Source organism: Lissotriton helveticus, chromosome 5_1 (assembly GCF_964261635.1).
Source record: "Lissotriton helveticus chromosome 5_1, aLisHel1.1, whole genome shotgun sequence".
In the NCBI taxonomy this organism is placed as follows: Eukaryota; Metazoa; Chordata; class Amphibia; order Caudata; family Salamandridae; genus Lissotriton; species Lissotriton helveticus.
The window spans coordinates 1,975,203,434-1,975,220,597 of NC_136065.1; the positions used below are offsets into that span (position 1 = coordinate 1,975,203,434).

A 17,164-nucleotide genomic window follows, 5' to 3' on the forward strand; every position below is an offset into this window, starting at 1 on the left:
AACCTGAGGAGTAGAGAAATCCCCCTGACAGATTGGTGTATTGCTGCATTCTTGTAAGCTGGGAGGGAGGTGCACTGGAGGAAGGGAAAGACTGGCTCCCTCTATCTTTGATTCAATGATAGATCACAAGGAAGGGGCCTGGACAAATCTCTGGAAGAGAGAGATGTGGTTGATAGGGACATTATAAAGAGTAGGTCTGGGAACCCAAGATTAACCTTTTGATGCACATGTCACTGTGTTTGACATCTAGGCATGAACTTTGGTCACTCCCAGAAATATTGTTGTGGGTTAATCAGCTTCGGAGTCCTGCCTGCTGTGACAGAAGCCCTTCTGGAGGAAGAAGAAAGGGGAAAGACGTCCATTACATAGAAGCAGAACTCCAATGTAAAACTTCAAAGATTCAGACACCAAATTTCATTTTGTGTCTGGAAAAGGACTATAAGTAGGGGAGTTTGAGACCCCAAACGTTGTCATCTGCTGAGCAGCCAGATAGACTGTGTGAGGAGGAGAAACTCAATGAGACGTCTGCCTGTGACCAGGACTGCTAGTCTCTTTGATGGGTGTGGGGACATTACCCAGGGAAACCAAGACCACCTGACCTGGAGCCTGGAACAGCAGCATCTTCCTACCCGCCAAGACCAGTGTGCCCTGTGAGGAAGAGAAGAGCATTGGTAGGGGCAAGGTACAGGGGGGAGCCCTAGCATGAGGAATTCCTGCACAGGGTGTGAGGAATCCATTCCTGCTCCGATTGGGCTATAGCCTGTGCACTGGATTGAATGGGCGACCACCTTGTGCAGGAGGGGCTGCCCTAGGAGCGAGGGGCACCTTGAACATCAGTGCCAGGTCAGCGTGACCGGACTTGTGAGTGCCATAGTGGTGACCCTATGGCCCAGAAAGCTAGGAGGGGCTGCCAGAGACGATGAGGCAAAGGGTTCAGGTCGTCGTCTGGGACCGAAAAAAAGTGCTGCTATGACCAAGGTGGGTCCAGTGCGCATACTGTGGACTGCACTAAAGGAACCCTAAGGATCGAAGGACATTACCGGAGCCCCGTCAGTGCAAAGAGATCTACCACTCCTCCCTGCGAAGGGAAGTGTGATTTACTGTACGATCACCAGAGCTGGAACAACCTCGATTGCTAAAGCCAGCCGGTAGCGTGGCTTGGGGGAGAGTGTCTGCATCTACCGGATGCTGCCGCTTGGGACCGAGTGCAGCCTGACTTTGATCATCCTGAGTAGGACTATGCTGCGCTACTGAGAGTTTCCACACCACCAGAGCAGGTATGTAAGTGAACCGGGCCTTTTGGGCCCGGGCAACATACTTCGATTGGTACTGTGACCCCTTAGACTCTTGTGACTGAATTTCAGAAAGGAGTCAGAGCGGGAGAACTCTTGAGTACAGCCTAATAGTTTACATTACCTGGATGTGGCAAGCAGTGAATGGGGAATAACATCGAACCTGTTGCTCTACAGTTAGTGGGACACGGTGTGGCCTGAAAACTAGTAGAGCCCTGACCTTAAGGGGGGTTGTGTTATTGCTTTTGAATGTCGTTTTCCTTTGAAAATGTAGAATTTTATTCAGAGTACTGCTTTTTATATATAAAAAAAAGTATTTGACTGGATATTGATTTATTGTTCGCGCCTCTTGCACGTTGAGTTATGAGTCGTGTTCTCTGATCTCTATCTGCGCTCCCCCTCGAAGGCACCTTGACTGCTCGTCTGAAGCTAGATAACTGAGAGTCTGGTGCAGAAGGGGTGCTTGGCCCGATTCAGCAGGATCCATAGCAGGTGGGCCCGGGGACATCAGGAGTAAAAAGCCTCAATCCTCACGGGTGGGCCCAGTAACTCCGGCTTGCCCCGTGGCCCACTGAAAAGGGTTCTGACATGGATCAAGCACCCACAGTAGGACTGCGTCGCCCAGCCATGTACCATCAGTAATTTAGTTAGACCCCCCATATGTGCCCATTTCAAGATTGAGGGGGATATAGAAGTTTTTACTCCTTTCCATGGGCCTGGTGCATCGTGTCAGTGAGGGTTACCCTCATAATGGAACTGGTCACAATGTCTCTTCAGCCCTCACGGTTCTATAGGTAGAACCTCTTGTGACTGACCTCAATAAATCACTTAATCTACTTCCATTGCATAAAAAAAATTAAATACCACCTATGCGCTGGAGATACCCTTATCCCTAGCCCAAGGGTTGCAGGTTCAAATGCCAGCATGATGGCTGTGTAAATGGCCCCAGTGTCGTTCATTTGAATATCTGACATGTGAGGGTCACGCGATGACAGATTTGCATATCCAATATGGCTTCCTCTGAACATGCCCACGGGTTCCAGGTTTGAATCCCAGCATGATGGTCTCTATATGGATTGGAGAAGGTCCGAACTGCAGCAGAAATGTCTTGAAAACGCACAAGGGCCCAGGTGCAAATCCCAGTATGAGAATGTATTAAAATCCCAAAGGCTGCAGGTTCGAGTCCCAGCAATGCTGGTTCTGCCTGTGAGATGTCTTATGGCTGAGAAGTACTGGACGCCTTCGAGCGCAGCCGGTCGGCGACATCTTCAGAGCGAAAAGCACCAGGTCAGGCGTGAGGCGCATACCTGTCACTAACATATTGAGAAATTTCAGCTCCAGGCGGGACACGCCTAGGACTGCCGAAATAGGAACGACAATCACTCACGATGAGTGACACACGGCGGATATGGAATGAGCCATCCCTAAATATGCACCTTTGTGAAGTGATTCAGCAACCGAATGGAAATGTACCCAGGGTGCCTGGAGGAACAGGCTGGTTCGACAGTGCAGTCACTGTCTGCACGGCAGCATGCCTGGGGACAGGCTGCCTCCCTCTATCTGTAACGAGGCATGCGTGGGGGGCAGGCTGCCTCCCTCTATCTGTAACGAGGCATGCGTGGGGGGCAGGCTGCCTCGCCTTCGGGTTCCCTGTATCTGTAAAGTAGCATGCCTGGGGGGAGCAGGCTACCTCGCTGAGGGTTCCCTGTATCTGTAAAGTAGCATGCCTGGAGACAGACTGGTTCGAGAGTGGATTCCTTGTATGTGCATGGAAGCATGCGTGCCTGGGGGACAAAATGCCTTGACTGCGGGTTCCCTGTATCTGTAAAGTAGCATGCCTGTGGGGAGCAGGCTACCTCGCTGAGGGTTCCCTGTGTCTGTAAAGTAGCATGCCTGGGGGGAGCAGGCTACCTCGCTGAGGGTTCCCTGTGTCTGTAAAGTAGCATGCCTGGGGGGAGCAGGCTACCTCGCTGAGGGTTTCCTGTATCTGTAAAGTAGCATGCCTGGGGGGGAGCAGGGTACCTCGCTGAGGGTTCCCTGTGTCTGTAAAGTAGCATGCCTGGGTGGAGCAGGGTACCTCGCTGAGGGTTCCCTGTGTCTGTAAAGTAGCATGCCTGGGGGGGGGGGGGGGTAGGCTACCTCGCTGAGGGTTCCCTGTATCTGTAAAGTAGCATGCCTGTGGGGAGCAGGCTACCTCGCTGAGGGTTCCCTGTGTCTGTAAAGTAGCATGCCTGGAGACAGACTGGTTCGAGAGTGGACTCCTTGTATGTGCATGGAGCATGCGTGCCTGGGGGGCAGGCTGGTTCGACAGTGTACTGTATGGCAGCATGGATGACCGGAGTGGCAGGCTGGTTCGAATGCGGATTCCCTGTATCCGTGCAACACCATCCATTCCTGGGGATAGGCTGGATCGTCAATGGAGTCCCTGTATCTGTACAACTGCATGCACGCAGGCCTAGGTGAGGTCCGGTGGGGGAGCGGGCTGGTTTGACTGCGGCTTCCCTTTGTACAGCATCATGCATGTGTGGCTAGGGTCAGCCTGGCTTGACAATGGATTCCCTGTATATGTGCAGCACATTGCATTCTTGGGCCAGGCTGGTTTGACGGTGGATTCTCTGTGTCTGTACAACTGCATGCATGCATGCCTAATTGGGGTCGGCTGGGGGAGCAGGCTGATTTGACTGCGGATTCCCTTTGTACAACAGCATGCATGTATGGCTGGTGACCGCCTGTATTGACAGTGAATTCCCTGCTCTGTAAGACACCGTGCATTCTTGAGTCAGGCTGGTTTGACAGTTAAGTCCCTGTATCTATACCAGCACCATGCATGTATGGCTAGTGACAGCCTGGTTTGACAGTCGATTCCCTGTATCTCTATGGCACCATGCATTCTTGGGCCAGGCTGGTTTGACAGTGGATTCCCTGTACCTGTATGGCACCATGCATACCTAAAGGGTGGGATTTTTAGGCCCTGAATTCCCTGTATCTGTACAGTACCATGCATGCATTCTTGGGTCAGGCTGGCTTGACAGTGGATTCCCTGTATCTTTACGGCGCCATACATTTTTGGGTCAGGCTGGTTTGGCAGTGAATTCCCTGTATCTGTACAGCACCATGCATGTATGGCTGGTGACAGCCTGGTTTGACAGTGTATGCCCTGTATCTGTACGGTACCATCCATTCTTGGGCCAGCCTGATTTGACAGTGGATTCCCTGTACCTGTATGGCACCATGCATGCCTACAGGATGGGATTTTTAGGCCCTGGATTCCCTGTATCTGTACGGCGCCTTGCATTCTTGGGTCAGGCTGGTTAGACAGTGGATTTCTGGTATCTGTACGGTGCCATGCATTCTTGTGCCAGGCTGGTTTGACAGTCGATTCCATGTACCCGTACGGCACCATGCATGCCTAGAGGACGGTCTTTTTAGGCCCTGGATTCCCTGTATCTTTACGGCGCCATGCATTCTTGGGTCAGGCTGGTTAGACAGTGGATTCCTGGTATCTGTACGGTGCCATGCATTCTTGGGCCAGGCTGGTTTGACAGTGGATTCCCTCTGTCTGTATGGGCCATGGAATAATATATGACATCAATAAAAGTACCGAATTATCTGACATGACCATTTCTGATGTTAAAAATGTTCATTGTATGCTTTCTTTTGATGAGGAATGTGACATCAAGGAACTGTTTAGTGAGATGCAGATACAACCTGATCTCGTTAGTGATAGCAATTTGAGGCCCAAATCGAAATTTGATCCACAAAGTACACTGTTTAATGGGTTCGAGATATTTCACAAACAGGTTATGAATGATTTATATGCATTGGAGGATATAACTAGAGCAACATGCAATAAAAGGGTTTTGAAGAAAAATCTTATCAGACATGAGTTTATGGTGTTAAACAAGCTTAAATATAACGATTCCTTAATAATTCGAAAGGTGGGCAAGGGGGGGCAATGTGGTTGTGATGAACCGTTCACAATATCAAACAGAGGTGAGTAGACAGTTAAATGACTTCACTTGCTATTAAAAAAGTGTGTATCAACCCTATTCCAGTGGTCAAAATTCTGATAAATGATGAATTGGCACATTGGCATGACTCGTGTCTCCTGACAGACTTAGAATATAGATATCTCAGAATAGAATATCCCAGATATCTGTGCCTCTATATGCTCCTAAAAATACATAAAATAGCAACATTCCCTCCAGGCCGACCCATTATTTTGGATTATTGGTTCACCTACCGAACACATTTCTGAGTTTGTGGATGTCTATCTGAAACCTTTTGTTGCCAATTTGCCATCATATGTGAGAGAGACTGTGGTTATTTTACCAACATTTTAAGATGTAACATGGGATCAGGAACATATGATGTTCATAACATAATAATAATAATAATATCCACATTTGTAAAGCGCACAATCACCCGTTAGGGTCTCTAGGCGCTGGGGGCCGTCGGGAAGATTAAGCAAGCTATTGCCCAGAGTCACATGGTGCTGGGCTAATCTGCCGCCAGTGCCGGGGATCGAACCGTGATCCCCAGATTCCGGAGTCAGTCGCCCTGGCCGCGGCGCCACACCTCTTCCCACATTAGATGTGGAGAGTATTTACACATGTATAAAGAAGGGTCTGGGTCTGGTTGCATCAGATTCCTTTCTATCGACCAGATGTGCAGATTTTTTTGAACATTTAGAAATGTTGAAAGAAATGTCTAATATTATTCTGACAAACAACTATTTTTTATATGAAGGACAATGGTATCATGGGCTCCAGGTTTGCTCCCTCTTACGCCAACCTATTTATGGGTTGGTTTGAGAGGAGGCATGCCTGGGCCCGGAAGGCGTCCCAATGGACAGAATTTGTCCATTTTTGAGGATGCTATATTGATGGCATTTTAATAATATGGACAGGGTCCCTTGCTATGATGGAGGAATATTTCAAATATTTGAAGGATAATGATTGGAATGTTAAATTTACTATGAATAGTCTCAATACCAGGATAGCTTTCCTGGATGTCATGTTTTACATTAAAGATGATAAGATCCACTGTACCCTTTATCGCAAACCTACAGCATGCAACATCATGCTACAGGCAAGCAGCGCCATTCAACGAGCACCATTGAATATATCCCTTTTGGAGAAATGTTACGAATCAAACGCAATTGTAGCGAAACAAGCAAATTTGTTTCTTCTCATCGAATTAGGATAGTCTACACTTAAGCTTTTCCTTGAAGAAGCCCCATGAGTTTCGGATGAAATGAGTAGGCTGTATATTTTTGAGTATATGCTATGTGAAGAAGATTTACAAATAAAGAAAGAAGATACTGATTCAACATAAGAAAGGAATCTCTCTTGTTTCTTTTCAACTTAAGAAGTGTTTGATTGTTGTTCTACAATAGTGTGTTTTGGGAGATATGAGACACTAGTGTTCCATGGAACCGTATATTCGTATAAATACTGTGCTCCTCCTCTACTCTTGCTTTTTGGTTTGAGAGTTAATTCCCTTTATCTGTACGGCACCATGCATTTACGGCTGGCGACAGCCTGGTTTGACAGAGGATTCCCTGTATCTGTACGGAGCCATGCATTCTTGGGCCAGGGTGGTTTGACAGTGGATTCCCTGTATCTGTATGCCCATGCATTCTTGGAAAAAGAACAATTGATGGACAGAATGCAGAACATTGTCATACATTCACCCCAGTACAGAGATCTGGGCCTAAATCCATCGTTTTTGTGCTCACCATGCCATTCCAGTTTGGACCCAGCCACATGCAAATCAGTCTTGACCCTGTGCCCAATGGTAACAGTCCAGCCCGAACTGCCAGGCCAGGTCCTCCCTGGACTGGAAACAAGCATCCTAGGACAGGTTTCGGGCTTTCAGCCCTCATCAGCCAGGCTAGCTTAACTCCAGTGGCATGGAGAGCACGGGACCCACATCTGGGCATACCCGTCCCACTTGGGTGACAAATGCAAAAAGAACAATGTATGTATGTATTTTATTGCTTGTTAAGCGCAGCTGTCACCCAAAGGGCATCCTGGCGCTGAGATCGATCCAGAACCATCTATTGCATAACTACACTACCCTTGGAAACAAATGGGTCTTTAAGTCCCTTTTAAAAGTGAGTAGATCAAGGCTACTCCTCAATGTCAGAGGAAGAGTATTCCACAACTTGGCGGCCGTAAAACTAAAAGCACGTCCGCCCATCCTCACTCTATGTATCCTGGGGACCCTAACCAGGAACGCCGAGGAGGATCTCAGAGGTCTGGTAGCCTGATACCAAGAAAAGAGACTCTGAAGGGGTAGTGGTCCCAGTCCATGCAGGGCCCTGAAGACAAGGCACGAGGCCTTGAATGCAATTCTCTGCTGGACCGGAAGCCAGTGAAGATCGGCAAGCGCTGCCGATGAAGAAGAGGAACGCGGGCGAGACAAGGCTAATTTAGCGGCCATATTCTGAATCCTTTGGAGTTTAAGGACCAGGATCTTCGGAGCTCCCAGAAGTAGTGCGTTACAGTAGTCTAACCTACTGAGGATGGAACTACGCACTACCTCTGCTCTGGAGCCCCGGGGAAGAAGTGGCAAGATTTTCCTAAGCGCACGAAGCAGGCCCATGCATGTCGCTACCGTCCTATTTACGGAAGCATCCAGCTGCAAGTTGGGTTCGAACAGAACTCCCAAATTGCGAGCCGATTCTGCCGCCTCCACCGAACCCGGGATAAAAGATGGCCAAAAATCAGCCGGTAGTGTACGAGAAATTCGGTCCGAGGAGCAGTACAGTACCTCCGTTTTCGACCCATTGAACTGCAATGAGTTAGCTCGCAGCCATGCTGCTGTTGCCAACATGCAGCGGTGAAAAGAGTCCCTTGATATTGTCTCCGGTCCCTCAAAAGAAAAAAGCAACTGAGTGTCATCGGCATAATTGATGACTGATATGCCGAATGACTTTATCAGTGCTACCAAGGGACGGAGATATATGTTGAATAGGATTGGGCTAATTGCCGACCCTTGAGGGACTCCTTGATTCACCAGCCGAGTGGCTGATCGAAAAGGTGGTAGTGCCACAGCTTGTTGCCTATTATCCAAATAGGACGTTAGCCAATTCAAAGCCAGACCACTCACTCCCGCACTCCGAAGACGGCCTAGTAGTACTTTATGGTTCACCGTGTCGAACGCGGCCGACATGTCAAGTAGCACTAAAAATGCAGACTTGCCCCTGTCGACCCGCGTTCGTAGCTCGTCCAGCACGGTGACCAAGGCAGTCTCGGTACCGTGAGCCGGTCTGAAGCCAAATTGAACAGCATCCAGGCAGAGATTAGTTTCCAGGAAGTTGGATAAGGCCCTTGTCACCCATCTCTCAAGAATTTTTATCGCGAATGGTAATAGCGAAATCGGCCTATAATTGGCCGAGCAGAGAGGGTCCAAAGAAGCCTTTTTCAACAAAGGTGTTACAATTGCCATCTTCCAACTGTCCGGAACTGTTGCAGTTGTCAATGATTGGCAGCAGATGGAATGCAATGGGGAAAATAGCTCGTCTTGAAAAGCCTTCCAGATTTTATGAGGCATTGGATCGAGCGGCGACCCTGAGGATACGCCGTTGGCCAGGGTACAAAATTCCTCCAGCGAGGGAACTGGAAAACAGGACAGCTGAGGCAAATCATTTCCGACATTTGCCCCCTCGGAACAATTGATGGACAGAATGCAGAACAATGTCATACATTCACCCCAGTACAGAGATCTGGGCCTAATTCCATTGTTGCCATTCCAGTTTGGACCCGCCACATGCAAATCAGTCTTGACCCTGTGCCCAATGGATTTTTGGGTCAGGCTGGTTTGAGAGTGGATTGCCTGTACTTGTACGGCACCATGCATGCCTACAGGATGGGCTTTTTAGTCCCTGGATTCCCTGTATCTGTATGTGTCATGAATTCTTGGGTCAGGCTGATTTGACAGTGGATTCCCTGTATCTGTACAGCACAATGCATTCTTGGGTCAGGCTCTTGACAGTGGATTCCCTGTATCTTTACAGCAACATGCATGCCTTTAGGATGGGCTGGTTAGTCCCTGTATTTCCTGTATATGTATGGTAGCCTGCAAAGTCTCGATGAGCCCGGATCCTTAGTACCTGTACAGTAGCCTGCCTGAGAGGAACAGGGTAGGTAGTGTCTATCCCTAGGTTCTGGGTATCTTAATGTAACATGCTTGGGAGGGACAGTTTGGTTGGGCCCTAGATTTTGTACATCTGCATGTCACATTCCTGTAAAGGACAGACTGGTTTGGTACCAGATATCTTCTACCCATATAATTCATGCATGAGAAACTGTCTCACTGGGCCCTCGATTATCTGTACGTTAGCATGCCGGAGAGGGACAGTTTGGCCTATACCAGCAGAACACATGCCTGCAAGAGACCAGTTGGTTTGCACCTTGTATAGTTCCTTCTATCTGTATGGTAACTATAACTGCAATGGACAGGTTGGGTTCGCCCTAGATTCCTTAACTCTGTTTTATGATACACACCCAGAGAAATGAGCTGGTAGGTACTGGGTTCAGTTCATCTGGACAGTAGCATACTTCTGATGAACATGATGGTATAGCCCTGGGTTCCATGTATATTTATGTAACATGCCTTTGAGGTAAAGCCTGGTTGGACCATAAATTGCCCACATCTGTATGGAACATGTCTGTGTGGGACAGGCAGCTTGGGCCCGAGATTCTGTGTGAAGACACTGCCCGCCAACCATAATATGTTGACAATAAGTTCTTAAGAACCTGTGTGAAGATGCAGCAAGACAGGGGTGTCAGCTGGGGGCCATTTCTTGCAGGAGAGGAGGCCAGCCATGAGAAGGAAGTTAGCCCTGTGATAATGGCGGACTAGTCTGGGGCCACCCACCCACAAATCCATCGTCAAGTGGTGTCAGCACTTGCTGCAGGGCAGAAGGAGACCAGTGAGGGGGTGGTCAAGGTTTGGCAATGGCAAGGAGAGTTATAAATTGAGGTGATGTGTCCCAGTGTATTGTCCTAAGCTTAAGGGCAATGCTTTGGAAGCATTGTTATAAGGATAGTGGTTTTGAGACAATGCTGTGGAGATAATGTGGTGGAGACAGCGTGAAGAGGCAGGAAATCTCCTTTGCACTCAACTCAGCATGACTCTGAAATGACCCATGGGGCTTTGGGCAGTAATACATTCACCAGCGGCGCTTGCATAAGGAGACGTGTTGGTGAGTGTCCAGTATGATATCTTATTTAAGGTGACTGTGGCACAGGCTAGTCCATGACTCTGGAGGGTCCTGTGTGCTCGGCTGGTGTTCGCGTAATGCAAATATTGAATATTGTTCTATCTGAATTCAAGTAATATGTGTTCCGGGTTCATATGTCGTTCACGAGTTAGTCGCTACTCTGTCGATAGGCATAAGCTCTGCCTGCATGGTTAGAGGGCCGTGCGCCGCATGACAAGCTAGAACCCCGAGGAGCGCATGATGCCTGAACGAGTTTGAGAAGGATAACGTGAGGTCTTCAAGCATCACAAGTGAAGTGACCAAAAGAGATGGCGCGGCTCCTGCTGGCACAGAGTTAAAGATGATAGACAGAGGTCTTCCGACAATGCACAGCACCAGTTAAATGGGAAATTTACTGTACAAATCTAACAGGGCTGGAAGAGGAGTGTGTGGTGTTTAGGGGCATATCTCAGCTTGCTCTTGAAAGAGGCTCATCAGTGTCTGGGTTTCCAGAGCTGGGTGTTGGAGTGGAAGAGCTGGTTATGTAGACTTTGACTTCATGAAGGAATGTATTGAGCTGACATTTGATCTAGATAGGTCTGGAGCCATACCCCAGGCATCCTGGTTAATTTAGAAATAGAATTAAGACTATCTCCAAGGACACCACTGGAGACAGAAATGAGACTGTTGTATGAGGATATACTGTGTCCTGAAGTCATTGAAAGTTGAAACACCGCCTGCCTGGAATTTGCAAATTGCAAAGTTAAAATGCTATGTAATCAGTGGAGTTATTTAGCAGTCATGGGTTGGTATTATTCTGTGTGTCTCTTTAACAAATGTGTCTTGTTTCCCACTAAGTTTTATTAGATTTGGGGAAAAGTTTGGTTGGTGATTCTTCCATATTGCCATGTGCCCTATACATCGTATTGGTGATGCATGGGTCAGGTTAGTAAGTTGCCATGTAAGTAGACTTCTGTCGTTTTGGAATTGCAGGTTGCTCTTGGGTTTGATTTGTTGAATGCTTAGAGCTGCGAGACATGGGTGGAAATTTAATGTATCCACCTGTGGGTTGTTTTTGGAGTAGTGTGAGTATTTACTTTTGGCTACACATGAGGCTTAGTTAGCAGTTTGGAGAAGAGGGTGTAGCAGCCATGTGCGTGTTGTTGTGTAGATATCTGCTGTTGCGCGTTTCCAAGTGCTGCAGGTGTGGGGAAGAACAGTAACCTATCGTAAGGGATACTAGTGTAGCCAGTGCTTTAAATGGGCCAGTACTGTCCGGTACGGAGTACCAGCACTTTTTTATTTTGGGAGGGAGAGCACCGGCACTTCTCAAGAGAAATGCTATACTTTTAATTGGAGAGTACCGGCACTTCTCAGAAACAAGCAGGTACTCTGCTACAGAGTACCTGCACTTCTATTTTTCCATTTCAAGCACTGAGTGTAGCACACTTGCATGTGTTTGGTAAGAACTGAAGAAACAGCAGCACTCCATCTGTAGAGGTTTATGAGGGAGTATTCTGTGGTATGCCAAGGTGGGGAAGTGTAGTACTCTCATGAGAAGTTATATGGGGGATGCTAAGCTGGGGAAGAGAAGCACCCTGTATGAGAAGCTGCATTGGGGAGTACTGCATGAATGGGATGTGGGAGAAGAGGTTGCATGGGGAAGGACCCTGGGCAGTGAAAATATGGCGAAATGAAGTACCCCATGGTGTTTTGGGTGATAACCACAAGTTTCACATTAGTGTGCTCTGGGAAGATTTGACAGGTGTGTGTTACAGGAGGCAGAGGACACTTGTGATTGTCTTGTGGTGCCTTTTATTCAGTTTGTGTCATGAACTCAGTCAGTGCTGTGCTTAAATGAGAGTATTTGACTTAGTTCTAATATTTTGTAGGTGAGTCATTATTTTTCTGCTGGTGTGGGCTGAGGTCAATGATGGTACTGCTGGACTATAGTTTTTGATTGCTATTGATTGCTATGTTGTATCAAAATTTCAGTATGCGTCTACTGGAGGCTGTCATCGTTGTGTTCGGAAGACATGACATTTTCTGGTGCAGTGTCCGGAGGGCGTGGCATTGAGTGCAGTTTAAGAGTGTGACCTAGAGTTTGGCGGATGGATTGTGCACCGTTGCTGTGGCGTAGTACTTTACTCCTGCCATGGCAAGGGTACTCTGAGGGCCAAATTTAGAGATGCTGCCAGCCCAGCGGACATCTCTTCAATTTCCAGGAACTGTCCTCACGGTGGCTCATATGAATGCATTGAAAGTTTGTCACATGGGAAACTTTAAACTTTTTGTCATTTTCAAAAAAGCAATCCAAAACCTGGATTTTGTTTTGGGGAAAAAAAGCATCAACTGCCTCGCCATGGCGTACATTAAGCAGTTTTCACCGGCTCTGAATGTGAGGTTTTTTCCTGGAAGTGACAGGCACTAGAAACTACCATTTGTCTGCCCACTCTAAATAGAGCGGGTGGACATATGGGAAATCCTCCGACGGCCATTACTCAGTGGGGCTATTTGAGCTTAATGTTGGCAGCGGAGATGGAGTAGTCCGATATATAAAATGACCTCCTGACTCTAAATGAGGCAAGCAAAACCTTCAGTTTGGTGGAGAGGGTACATTATTAATTAAGTAATCTGTCAACCAAGCTCTAAATCAGGCACAAAGTGCTTTCTTCGACCTGGCTCTTGGTGATGTAGGTCTGGCCTGCTGGTGTGACTGATAGTTGGGCATGTTGGAATGCTAGGCTGCACTTGAGTGTGTGTGTGTGATGGAGTGTGTGGTCCTTCTGGGGTTTGTGCCTGGAATGGGTGCTTAGGGATTACAGTAAACCTTTTGTCACAGGAGCTGGTGGGTTCCAATCCCTGGCTGCCACCTGACTGTCTGTGATTACATTTCCTTCATGCATAAATGCAGTATGGTTCATTGTGAATGAGCAGACACGTGGCGGAAGGGCCAAAGAGGTCACGTGACTTTAACGTCTTGGCATGTTGTGCAATGGTAGTCACAGCTTAGTTGTTGTCTTGTCTCTCTTTGACATTATGAGTTGTGGGAGGCTCCAGTCTTGACCCATTGCAGAGTTTCTGTTATTTGTTGTCTTTATGTTTTCTGTGGATATTGGAATGTTTTACAGGTTGCTGTGTGAATGTGTAAGCAAAACGTGTTGGAGATCGAGTGTTTGTGACTGATTATTTCTGTAATTCAAATGTAAAAGAATGGTTGTTCTTTGCTTTGCAGTTTGAACGAAAGGGGGGTGTGTAGTGTCTTGTTTGTCCCTTTTCCCTGTATGTCTAAGCTGGTGCCTGGAATGCTGAGAGTGAATGATGTAATAAACTGTTGGTGTGTAGAATGCTGAGAGTGAATGATGTCATAGAACGTCGGTGAGTAAAATGATGAGGGTGAATGATGTCATAGAATGTTGGTGCTTAGAATGATTTGAGTGAATGTCATAGAATGTTGGTGAGTAGAACGAGAGTGAATGTCATAGAATGTCAGTGTGTAGAACGCTGAGAGTGAATGATGTCATAGAATGTCGGTGTGTAGAACGCTGAGAGTGAATGATGTCATAGAATGTCGGTGTGTAGAACGCTGAGAGTGAATGATGTCATAGAATGTCGGTGTGTAGAACGCTAAGAGTGAATGATGTACTGGAATGCCGGTGTTTAGAACACTGAGAGTGAATGATGTTGGAGTGCAGCCTGCTGTGGAAGGCAGGAACAGTTGGCTGCAGCCCTGACAGTACCTACCTGCTGTTGTTGTAACCTAAGGGCCTAACATAGAATAAAGAGCGTACATCCTACCTAAGTTGCTCTAGGCTCTTTCACGAAGACCCCGCCCTTTATCTGCAACACTCTCTTATGCTTCATGCCTGCGATACCCTGGTTGGTTGCACCCTGAATTCCATGTATCTATACAGTAGCATGCATGTGAAGACACGTTGTTTTAGCATTGACTTCTATGTATTTGTATGTAAAATGCCTGTGAGGGAGATGCTTTGTACCAGTATTGTATTGTTTTTGCGTTTATATAGTGCTTACTACCCCTGGCGAGCTGTTGTAACCCTTTTTCGGCGAGTAGCAAGGATTAGTGATGAATTAGTATAATGAAAAGATGAAAGTAATTTGAGTGGTGGATATGAGTCAGTTATTTGAATTGAGAAGGATAGTGGAGGGATAGAGAAAGGAAAAAGGTTTGCATGTATATAGCATGACATGTCTGTGAAAGACCTGCTAGTTGGCATTGGGTTCCATGCATATGGAGTAACATGAATCCAAGGGACAGCTTAACTTGGCGATGGCTTCACTTTGGATGTGTGATACATGCCTGGAAAGATGGGCTGGCCGCCACTAGGCACTGCATCTGCATGGTAGGGTGCCTGGAGCATAAGCCTGTTTCGGATCTGTAACAGAGGTGATTTAAGAAAATATCACCACTGCCTATTGTTATCACTTAACTGAAAAACCTGAGCAGAAGGACTTAAATATATTCAGTTACATGAAAACTCGGTGCACAACGGTCCCTCTAGGCGCTCTAATACAGCCACTAATCTGGCAGCATGCCACGTGCAAAAAGCTGGTTGGATTTACAGAGGTTGTGTTGTTTATGGAGCATTATCTAATTTAGGAGCTCTGTGCACGAGACCCCTCTTGGCCCCAGCAGCAAGGGCTCCTGGGCTGTAACAAATCAAACACACTGTGATTTAAAGGGTTCTGCACAATTACACCCTTTCTGCTTCTCCACAAGTCCACTGGGTTAAACATTACACAGTGATAAACAAAGGCTGTATTCCTTCAAGCGGTGTTAGGATTCTTAAACCAATAGCTTTTTTAAGGCGAGTCATCTGAAAAAAAGCACCGAATATTAAACTTTTAGTCTTCGCAGTTAGAGATAGACGGGTGTAGCATTTATGGAAATATCACGTCCGAAAATTGAATAAAAGGCTCATTTACATTGGCTCTATGCATAGACCAGTCTGATCAGCCCATTAACAACATTGTTTCTTGTTTGCAAATGAACTTGCATTTACAAACAGGCCCCGCTTGCGCATGCGCAACATACTTGTGATTCATGCGAGAGAATAACACGGGGCCAGGCAGGAATTGGTGCGCTTCTGCAAACTGCGAGTTTCACGATTCACAAAGAATGTTGCAAGAGTATGTGTGACGTACTTCCTTGTTGCAGTCCTGGCTTACTCGTGAAGTTCAGGGCTATGCAAAGACTACTCTCAGTTTACCCTGGATCATTCAGTTTGCAAATGCATGTGCAAAATCATGCATTTTGCATATGCAAAAGTAGTATGTTCAAGGAGCGACAACCGAAGCGGCGTGGTTCAGGAGTTAACGCCATATTGCAAACACAAAACAAAAAGGTTTTGCTCCTCTGTGCCCAGCTAACAGAATAATTAATACACCTCTGCCAAACAGACGTACATCACACACGGAAAAAAAATTATATGCTTCCTATATATTCCTGGTAATACGGTGTCACGAACCATTTTTGTGATGCGCTTCTCGTAAAGCATCGCGGGCGCTTTTGCAACCGCTTCTAATAGGTTTGGCGAGGGTGGCATTGACGGGGCAGTGGGCTACACGAAATGATGATGGCTGTGCAGGGATTCATAATTTTTTTCTTAAAGAATACTGGTCCATAAGCAGATTCCATATGTGGGACGGACCTGTGACCAAAATGCCTTTGCACGGTCCTGTGTGGTGCTGCCAACGTTTCTATGCGCCATTTATCAGCGCGCGTAATTACGCCATGCGTAGATAGTAAAGGGTCGCTGGCACGTGGCCATTTACGCACAGAGGCAATGTCCTTTTGCACCTGAGAATTAACGACCTGCCCCCTGTAGTTCAACTTCAGACCTCTTGTCTCTTGGCGCTAGGCCCGAGCTGTCCCTCGCGGCGCCCCCACGTGCTGCCTGCGGAGGGTTACGCGAGGTGCCGGGCCGCTGTCCAGGATCCGTGGGAGGGGAGGTAGGAGCCAGTTCAGTAGTTAATAATATCCCGCGCCCTAGCTCTGCACGCAGCCTGCCCCACACCTCCCTGCTTCCTTGTTGAATTCCCTTGGGGAGGAAAAAACGGCGTCTCCGGGGTGATGTCACCGGCCGGGCGGGGCCAGGCAGAGCCAGGCAGGTAGATAAAGTTTTGCACAAACAGGAATTGCCTGTTCTCGGAGCTCCGACTGTCCCTACCTGTCACCGGCTCGGCCAGGTAAGGTGCTGGCGCCTGTGTTTGTAGTCAGGGGAATTGTAACAAAGCGCCTAGACGTGGGGGATCCAAGCTCTAGAAGACAGATCAGAGGGTGGGAGAGGACAAGTGAGGAAAAGGAGCGAGGAGCTAGCGATGTGGAGGGCATGCCGGAGATCCAGGGAGGCGGGTGGAAGTGGGCAGGAGAGGAGATGGGGAAATGGGGGGAGAGGGGTGATGATTGGGCCAGGCGAGGGGGAGGAGACAGAAGGGGAGATTTGTGGTGACCGGGTGAGGGAGGTGGGGATAGGAGAGACGGGGTGGGGGAGGCCGAATGAGGGAGACCGTAACAAGGAGGAGAGATGGAGAAACAGGTGGGGGAGGGAGACAAATGGAAGATATTGATAAAGGCGGCAGGGAGGTGGTCGTTGGAAAGAAAAGGCGGGAAGGGCGATGCGGTAAAGAACGGAAGAGA

At 47.7% G+C, this 17,164-nt stretch overlaps 1 protein-coding gene across 6 annotated transcripts in view; it reads left to right on the plus strand.

Annotated features, from left to right (window-relative positions):
* Positions 1–17,164, plus strand: part of GRB7 (growth factor receptor bound protein 7) — a 674,120-nt gene that overhangs the window by 412,900 nt on the left and 244,056 nt on the right. The window contains exon 1 of one of the 6 annotated variants that reach the window (XM_078645667.1): positions 16,383–16,476. The exons of 4 other annotated variants lie outside the window; for them this stretch is intronic. The gene's annotated coding sequence lies outside the window, so the exon portion shown is untranslated. Of the gene's footprint in view, positions 1–16,382; positions 16,477–16,503; positions 16,714–17,164 lie in introns of those variants that run through there. One more of the 6 variants, XM_078645665.1, reaches the window with a different exon arrangement.